A 9,945-nucleotide genomic window follows, 5' to 3' on the forward strand; every position below is an offset into this window, starting at 1 on the left:
ACCAGAACGAGCTTATACCTTTATGGAAAGGAGGAACACGTCTCTAAGTTGTTTAGGCCACCCTTATTTTGTGTTTCTGTCTCCACAGTTTAATCCATAGCCTAAACAACCTAGAACCTATTCCTCTCCATTGTGAAATTATCTAAAAGTTTAGCAAGTGAGCCCAAAATTGGATTGGTCTAGTACCCAAAATTTATAAAGAAACTTATTGACTGGTGATTTAGAAGATGGATAGATAGATGATAAGATCGATAGATGGATGGATGGATAGATAAATGATTAGATAGATAGATGGATGGATAGATAGATAGATAGATAGACAGGTAGATAGATTGATTGATAGATGATAGACAAAAGACAGAGAGGTGGTATATATACTTCCCCTATGAGTAGGAGGTAGCAGGGCAGGAAAAAAAAGGAGATGGAGGCAGACCCAAAAGAGGCTGAAGAGGGGAAGGAAGAAAGAGGAAGGACCTGTGTCGGTGCGGCCAGGACGGTCTCAGTACATCTGCTTCATGACAGCTAGTTAAGAGTGCCTTTCTTCATTCTCAAAGAGCTCCGATTCGGACAGTGTATTATGCAGTCACTCTATCCCTTTGAGTCCTTGTAATGAACCCCGACCATGTGAGATAGCTGTGTTTGACTGAGCCTTGACCCCTGAAAGGGCCAGTCCAGTGTAGAATGAGAACAGGGTCCTGGTATAAGAAGTGTCAATCCAGACAACAAAACGACAGGAATACAAAAGGCAAAGAGTCTAAGAAAAAGAATGTTGCAAGCAAAATGATAACAAGTATTTGACTTTATCAAATCAAAATTAGAAGAAAAAATCTTGGTAGAAATGCTTTTGATAAGCTTGAAGGAGAAGAAGAATAGTAGAGAAGGGGGCAGCTAGAGAAGACAGGATTCCTTGGTCCAGGGAAGACAGGCAGGGGCACCTGTGCAGGCAGGGGCAGCAGGACTCTAGGTGCAATCTTTTGCATCAATGCTTGACTTCTGTAGTATCAATGCTTTACATAACTGGTAATAAATGCAGTGCGAAAAGTGTTCTAAAATCCTGGATCATCCCTACCCACGGCCCTGTAGTAACATATCCCAATTCGTTCCCCCTGACATGGAATAGTGGAGGAACATTGGAAGGACATGAAGTGAATAAGAAGTAACCTCTTAGAGACGTCCTATCAATGGCATTTTTGTTTTCTTAAAGAAAAGAGACATCCTCAGGCTAACCGCACGTCTCTTTATTTCTAATAAAGTCACAGAATGGCAGGGCTCCCAGTCGAAATTAACATTTCCTCTGTGGATCCATGATTAGCCTGTTTCATCAGACCCAAAAGATGCTGAGGTTGACCAACACTGGCTCATCTTGCTTTAGCGAGCACGGCCTCCAAACAAGATGAACCATGGATGTGCACAGCCAGCTACTTCTCTGTACTCGGGATTCAGGGGAACCAAGAGGGAGAAAAGGTAGGTGAGAAGTGCTCCAAACACAGACATCATGTACTCATGCACACATCTCGTCAAAATTTTAAGGGATGTAGCAAATCATTGACTGAGGTATCCTGCAGCTTGGGGTACCAGGATTATTTTAGAGTTTTAAATCAGTACTTTAGCTAGCTATGATACTTCCTCAAACTCAGGAATATCAGTGTGTTTGTATATTTGTGTATTACCTTCACAAATTTGTTGGAGAATATAAAATTAATCAATTCTAAAGGCATCATTCATGGAAAACACAATTAATTTTTGTGGGTAGCAGTGGTTTGTTTTCTGTTTTTTTTTTTTTGTCTTTGGTTTTTTGGGTTTGTGACGTTTGCTTGTATAATCTAGATTTGGAAGCACCATGAAGGTGGACAAAGTAGGGGCAGAGGTAGGGAGAGGGAAGATGTCTATTTCTGACTTATTTGTCCAAAATGGTATGTTCAAGGGCATTTAGAGATGAGACCAAGGGGACACACAAAACTTGTTTCCTGAACGTGAGAAACATTTTTCCCCACGTAGTTGGGCTCAGAGGATGAATTCAGCTCACCACATCGTGGCTGAGCGTTAATACACAACTATTGTCTTCATTATGGCTTAAAGCAACAACCAGAAAGGGCAGTGTATTTTCTGGCCAAGGCAGGAATGTGTCAGAAGCACATAGCTCATGACGTCAGGAAAAAACAAACTGACAATAATTGGAAGCCATCAGGACAGAGATCACAGTACTGGGGCAGGTTCAACATTAAGGGGTGTTAATTTTTCCTATTGGCAAAGGGCTCAAAGTCTTAAGGACTGCATTCTCAGTAGGAAATGCGGATTCAATGAGCATTTGCCTGTGTCTCCCCAGCCTGGTTCTAACATGGCAAGGCTTCCAAAAACCACCCACTCTGCTCTGTAAACAGATGCCTCCTGGCTGAAAGCGTCGCTAACTTTGAAGGCTTGAAAGCCATATAAATTCAGTGAAACAAATTATGACCAATAAAAGTTGAACTGGATCTGTAAGACGGTGTTACAAGGCTGGCTGACTCTCACGGTTGGAAGATAGTTTTAGGACAGTGACTGAGAAAGATTCTGAAAGTGAAAGGAGCTGAGTCATCGAACCAAAACATCAGTGGCTCTGTTTGTGGCAGCACGGGTTTTTGCAAAATCAGACCAAATCCTTATCATCATGATAAAGTAGGCTAACCAAAGGATAACACAGCGGTCACCAATTTGATCAGTTTCATAGTTTTAAGAAAAGTAATCATCAAGGAATTGGGGAAGTAATAAACACAGAGGTACCTGGTAGGAAGACAAACGAGTAGGCTTGATTTTTCATTATCATGGACACACGGAAGAGGGCATCATCATAGGTATAAATTGCTTATAACATGTTCACATAGTTATGTTTTACTTGAAGCCATTAGAACTCCAACGTAGGTTGTAAACAGAAGAGTGATGTGCCCCGATGACCCCATTCGTAGGTTCTTTAAGCCTTTGACACTTGTTTCCTGATCTGATAGTCAAGCCAAGCTTCAGAGGAGGTTAAATGGAACAACATTGAAGCGTTAGCACAGCTGAGCCTGACACAGGGAGTACTCCATGAACCTATGGGGCCCCTGTTGTTCTTACCTGTCCTTTACGAAGGCTCGGTGAGCTATGGAATTAGGAGCATCTGTATTGATAATTTTACTCATCAAACGTAATGCAAATTATTACTGATATTAAAATATAAGTAAATCGCACCTGATTCATTCATTTTTCTTCTTTTTCCATTTTACTATGGGCATTTGTCAACAATCTCATAATGGGTTTTTAAAATGTGTTAAAAGAACCACCTAAATGTTTGTCTTACTCTTTTCTGATCCAGCTCTCGGTCCTCAGATGAGCTTACTTATAGGGCGACAGGGCTCCCAGACCACTTCCCACTACGGAAGAGTTTCTCAGAGGCACTTGGGGAACATTCTTTTTTGACGTGAAGGTGATGTGGCACTGGCTGAGTGCTCATGAGTGAATGTGTTTTGGTGGCTTTGTTTGTTTTTATAAACTATAAACAAAGCAACAATCTCAGAACTACCTATCCAACTGGATGCTCTGTGTTTACGGGAGAGGAAAAGAAGGGTCACTAGTCCCCATGGCAAGACCAGTCTCACTGTGCACCTGTCATTCATCTTCTTTATTATTTTTTCCTTCAAATTTCTGAGAAGACCTCTTTTCATTAAAGTCGAGACCAGAAAAAGTCGAAATATTAATGTTTTTCATTTAGCCAAAATATATCTAATTTGCTTAGAGAGTTTTAACAGTTTAGCTTCTCATACTATTAAAGTTAAATAAATTTTCTTTAGGATTTCCCAAAAACGATGCCTTGGGAGAAGATGAAAAATACGGAAAAATTTATCCGAAAAAATTTCTTTAGTTTTTTTCTTTTCTTATGATTTCAGAAAATTATGAGAAAAATCAAGATTCATAATCCCACACTGTCAGAAACATCTACTAAACTCAATGGGAAGAAAAATATTATCCACCTTCAATATTAAATTCTACAGGTGTGTTGAATATTTCCCTGTTAGGCAAATAGGACCCTCAGTCTTCTAGAGAATTCTAGACCTGTCAGATATGGTTACAATGAAAAACATTTTTTTTTCTGGGAGGTGGAAATATGCTAATGTCAAACCAATTGCATTTTTTCCCAATTACATCCAAGCAGGAAAGAAAGTGCCCATCTGAAATTCAGACCCACTTTTACCACATCGTATTCTTAATTATCTAGACAAATATGGCAACTTCTAGTTCACTTTTGCTGAGGAGATCTAGCCCCAGACTAACTTTCAAAAGCAGCTACCTTTCACGACAACGTGGCAGCTGTTGGACACCTCACAGGCACATTCTACTATAATTAGAGCCAAGACACACTGGAGAACCATATCCAATTGAATCTGTGAAGAGAATGTTAGGCCGTCAGGACATCCTCACTCAAAATAGAATAGAGCAAAAAAAAAAAAAAAAATTGTTCAGTAAACTTTAAGATTTTATTTTTGAAAAATGCCTACGAAAAGAATGACCTCTACTAGAGATTCTCTTAAATGTCCATTAACTTTGAATGATGTCTTCTAATGATTTTATCAAGTTTACAGGTATATTAAGTCATTTGTATTGTTTGAAATTACTAGGCATCTCAGTTCCCTCTAGGGGGAGATACAAAAGCAACTTGTAAAAGATCATGTCAAAATCAGCTGTGAGTTCCAAGTACACCCTGTGGGAAGGGGCTGGGTCCAGTATGTTTATAAGTGGGTCCCAGGCACACCTTGTCAGAGCCTGAGAAAGGCCTGTACACCTGTGGGTGTCCTGAGACCACGTCAAAGGAGACATGCCCTGGAGAGGAAGAAACACCAACCAGAATCTTTAAGCAGAGTCAGAATTTGGGGAGACAGGAAGAGAATTGTCTGTTAACTTTTGGAATGTGTGGTCCAAAGTGGTCAAAGAGACAGTGAAGGATGCTTGTGACATCCTCGTGTTGAATCGAGGCCAAAGGGGCACCTTAGGCAGGGAGAGAAGGAGCCTCGAAGCTCAAAATAACACTTACCGATCTTATCTCACTTTCCATTTCACTCTTCCCATCACACGCTCACATACTGTTCCACAGACACTCGGTTTGGGGGCTTGTCTTATTGAGAGGTGGACCATGTCTTACACCACCCTTTTTATATTTCCCAGTTCAACTCTGTACCACACAAGTGAATACTTTGTCTTAAAGGCACACATTTGGGTCAGAAGAGTCTACAGCCATGCTCGATAAACCCAGAAGAGAATATGAGCAGATAAGTGCTCGACCAGCTCTCAGGAGACCCAGCTTGTGAAGACAGAGCACTGGTGACTGAGCGGGTCATTTGGCCTCTGTGGGCCCCAGTGTCCTGCACCATAAAGACCTAGAATTAATACCCCAATGTCTCTCTGACTTTTAAAAAGGTAACAGTCATTCGTTTCTCCTGTCGTATGTAATGACAGGAATCACAGAACCAGTGGCTTCCCACCACGCGGACCTCTGAATCTACCTCTGAGCCCCTTGCTTGGTGGGCATTTTCTTTATTGAACGCAATGTCACTGACGTTGCATATCAGGGAGCAGTTCCACCAAATCCAGGAAAAGAGGCTTCTCTACTAAAAGCAGTGGGATTACTCCCCATCGCTGTTCTCATTCTATAGAGGTGCAGATGTTTGGAAAAGAGACAGAGAAAGAAAACCTCACAAATGAATTGGAAAAAAAAAGCGTTTGGTGACATATCAGGCAGCTGTATAGACCTTCCCTTAGGACATTTCATCTGCTTCCTGGGGGTCCATTACAGGTTGCTTTGTGGCTGTGGCCTGGGTAATTCAGGACACCTTAGCCGAGCCGCTGTTTCTCCTTAGCAGTAGGGCCTGTGCCTGCCAAGCTTTGCCAAGGAGGCCCATCTCTATGGAATGCTCCCACCTCATGCTTTACAACGTGGAAAATGCTTAGAGGCAAATGGGAGTTTTATGAATATAATGTTAATAAAAATTGATTTTTGAAAATGAAGCTGCCTCTTTATACTACCTGCAGGCAAATAAACAAGCCACTTGAGTGATGAATGCCTGGTTTTCCTAGTCATAATTGGCCAAATATTCTTTCACTTAAACGAGCTCCTGTATAACTATGGACACAATATAGTAAAGAGATCAATTAGCAGTTTCTAGATAAGACCTGGGAACTCACAGCTAAGGGGACTTAGGCCAAAATGCTCTCCACCGCACCTATAAGTTGTTGGGTGCACCCCAGTCCTTTTGCCCTGCTTCCCACACCCTGAAGAAGGGCTGGGATCCAAGCAGCTATTTCACGATGGATGGCGTTCCTTCTTCACGACCTAATGTGCTCCCGTGATTTAAGCCATGGTTTTGGATGCTGCTGTTGATTTATTGTATGAAAAATGTAACTGATCCGGACGGCAGATGTTTTATGTTTTCTGACCATTCATTTTCAGGGGGACGTAATTAAAATTGATGAAGTGTATCTGCTGAATTGCAATAACAATTGATGATCTCCTCCAGGGCTGTCTGTGTAGAGATGATGAGCAATTGTGGACGGCGAGGTGTGATGACAAGGGCAGGATGTGACGTTTCTGCCATGGTGAGGCCACCTGGGCGAAGGACGGAGCTCCTTTGCCTTGTACCATGACTGCCAGCCCCACCCAGCCCATGCCGTAGAGAGAGGCAAGGACAGTGTCTGTCCTTTCCCTTGAGAGTCTGAAAGGCTATGCCAAGCTCCTGAGTTCTCTCATTTTCCCTAAGCACTTTCTTCTGAAAGCCATGGTATAGGTCCTTGCTGGGGTTGCAGGGCTGTAATGTCTCCTCAGTCACAGCCCACAGAAGGAACCTTGGCAAATTCCAAATGCCTTCAACGAGCTGTATTGTTTGCATAAGATTTTTCCAGGTGTCAAAGTTACTGTGAGGGAATGGCATAAAAAAAGGAACTAGGGCTTCCCTGGTGGTGCAGTGGTTGAGAGTCCGCCTGCCGATGCAGGGGACACGGGTTCGTGCCCCGGTCCGGGAAGATCCCACATTGCCGCGGAGCGGCTGGGCCCGTGAGCCATGGCCGCTGAGCCTGCGCGTCCGGAGCCTGTGCTCCGCAACGGGAGAGGCCACAACAGTGAGAGGCCCGCGTACCGCAAAAAAAAAAAAAAACAAAAAGGAACTGAAAGCCTATGTATAGCCTCCACTACACCTGTTATATGGTAACGCAATCATCAATGTACACGTCCATCTGCCTACTAAACCGTGAGCATGAGGGCAAGCACCTCGCCTTCCATTCTCAGTATTTCCAAAATCTAGCCCACGTCCTAGAACAGTGGCCGCCACGTGCATTGTTCCTGCAATTGGCTGACCGGTGTTGAGGAAGCTACCTCTGGGACGAGAAGAAGAAATTTCTGCATTACGGGATTATCAGTTTGGTTTTCATTAGCCTGTTACCTCTGTGAGACCTTTTCTTTCATTAAAATTCTAAACTTTTACTACTGATAACTTGACTATCATGCAGAATCTCTAGATCATTCCTCTGACTGTTCACAGTCTCAATGCAAGTAAGCTACGTACGTGGATGATCTAAAGTCCGGAAGTAAACAAGGTTCCTAAACTCCGTTACTAACAGTTCAGATACTCTGTGCCAAGAGAGAAACTTGCATTCTGCTTCTGCTTCTTTTGCACCCAAATTTTCACGTGAAATTGCTCACGTCAGTTTGTGTGTGGTTCCCAGGGAGTATCATCTAAAGATGCTAATCCCGGTGGTCTGCAGTCCAAATACAGGTCGATCCCCATTATAACCAACTGGAGTGTCTGTGTGCAATGCTACTTCTATCACCTCACCCTCTTCCATTGTACTCGCATGTTTATTTCTCTTCTCCCTTCTAGCAGCGCACACGCACACTGTTTTATCATGTACTTACTCGCGTGTTTATTTCTCTTCTCCCTTCTAGCAAGGCTTCGTATCACCAGCGCACACGCACACTGTTTTATCGTGTACTTTCCAAACCATTCATTCCATCCCATACAATTATTAGGATTCGTATTAGGTTACTCTGGTAGCTAGTATGTCTCACTAAGACGGAAAAAAAAAAAGGAAAAATACCAAAATAGTGTATTTCTATTTCTTCAGACCCCGATTCTAGAGATAAGCAATCTGGCGATTTCCATTTTAACCTTTAATTACTTCATGTCCTTTGACCCTATATCCTCTTCAGGAAAGCTATCCTAACAACCTATAATCAGAACAAAAATTTCAAGGATGTTCATTGTCATGTATGAAATGTCAAGAGATGGGAAAACTATTAAGTAAATTATGGTAGAGCCATATAACGGAATATCAGCTGAACATAGCAAAATCATGTTTTCATTCTTGGATCCTAAAATTCGACTTCTATGTATTATTTCAGAAATGAATTATTAGGGAGTCTCCATGGATATTTAGCCACAAGTTATGTTTGTAGCTTCATTAAAAATCATAGAAGACTAACGACAATCTAACTGTCTGATCATAGATCGCTTGTTAGGTTACTTAACAGAACACCATGCAGCTAATAAAAATGATCATATGGAATATTATTCACTATAGTTATATAATATTATTTATTGTAAAATTAAATCATTATGTAAATTACGTATATAGTGTATATGTGTATATATTTATATGCATTATATATAATCACATAAACTTACATAAATATATATTTATATATAATTATAATATATAAACTAAATAATCTTGTATAAGATATATTATCATATATAATTTATATAAATATATAATGATATTTATATACGTATACTTACACACATATATAATACTATTTTTACTCAAAGTGCATAAAAATAGAAACAAAAAAACCAAATAGATAACAGTAGTCATTTCTAAGTGAAGGAAGTTTTACTGATTTTTATTTCCTTACCTTTATTTTCTGTATTTTTGTTTTTCTTATAAAGAGTCTGTAAGCTTGTGTAATAAAGAAAAATAAATGTAATAAAACCCCTATTTTGAAAACTATAATATTAAGAGACAAAATCAGAATACAACTCTCTGTTTAAAATGCTGTCCAAATTTTGTTTTTAAGCATTTGGAATATAACATGTATGCTTCAAAATAATGTGGATATGTATACAATTGTTCCTAAGGTTTGGTATTTGGGGTGATTTTTCTTTTACTCTTCACAACTCTGTATTTTCCAAATTTCCTCCTGAAAGCCTATATTTTATAATCAGAGAAAACAATAAATAACAATTATAGGATATGGAGAGAATTTGAGGCCTTTAAAAAATTTTTAGTTAAAAGACTAAAAAAGAAAGTGAAATATTGAGTGAATTTGGGGAAATCTGAAGAAACTCGAGCACCTCTCATTTCTTTTCTTTAAATTTGATTTTTCAGCTGCGTCTCTACTGCCATAATGTTTACCAAACTCAGTGCTCAGATTTTCATTGACAACCCCAGGCATTCTGAAGCTCGGTTCCTGTAGGACTGTCATAATAAACAGACATTAACATTTTAGTGTTTGGACAAAATGTTTAACACTCAAACATTTGTATTTTTCCTTCAGTTTTCAAAACAACTTTAAATCTCTCTTTTCAAAACAGTGTTAAATGATGTCACTCATTAGCTAGCAGGTGGCTGAGAGTTGAGAACTGTATTGAATTCTCCCATTTCCTGTGCAACTTGAAGCACAGACTAGGTGAGGGTGCCGAGCAGGGGCTCAGCCTGCGACCTCTCGAAGCCTGACGCTGAGCGCCTGGGGCGGCACGTGTGCGTGTGTCTCAGTGTCCACGTCGGGACAGGGGTGTCATGGAGGAGATCCAAGCTTGTCTGGACGGGTCTGGACCTGGGACGTGGGGCTGCCAGCAGTGACAGAATCAGTACTGCTCAGGGTGTACGAGCAGTGTGTCCCACAGCTGAAACAGCGTCAGAGGTCCAGCTGTGGTATTTAGGATGGAC

Source organism: Neophocaena asiaeorientalis, unplaced genomic scaffold (genome assembly GCF_003031525.2).
Source record: "Neophocaena asiaeorientalis asiaeorientalis breed wild unplaced genomic scaffold, Neophocaena_asiaeorientalis_V1.1 scaffold124, whole genome shotgun sequence".
Classification (NCBI taxonomy): Eukaryota; Metazoa; Chordata; class Mammalia; order Artiodactyla; family Phocoenidae; genus Neophocaena; species Neophocaena asiaeorientalis.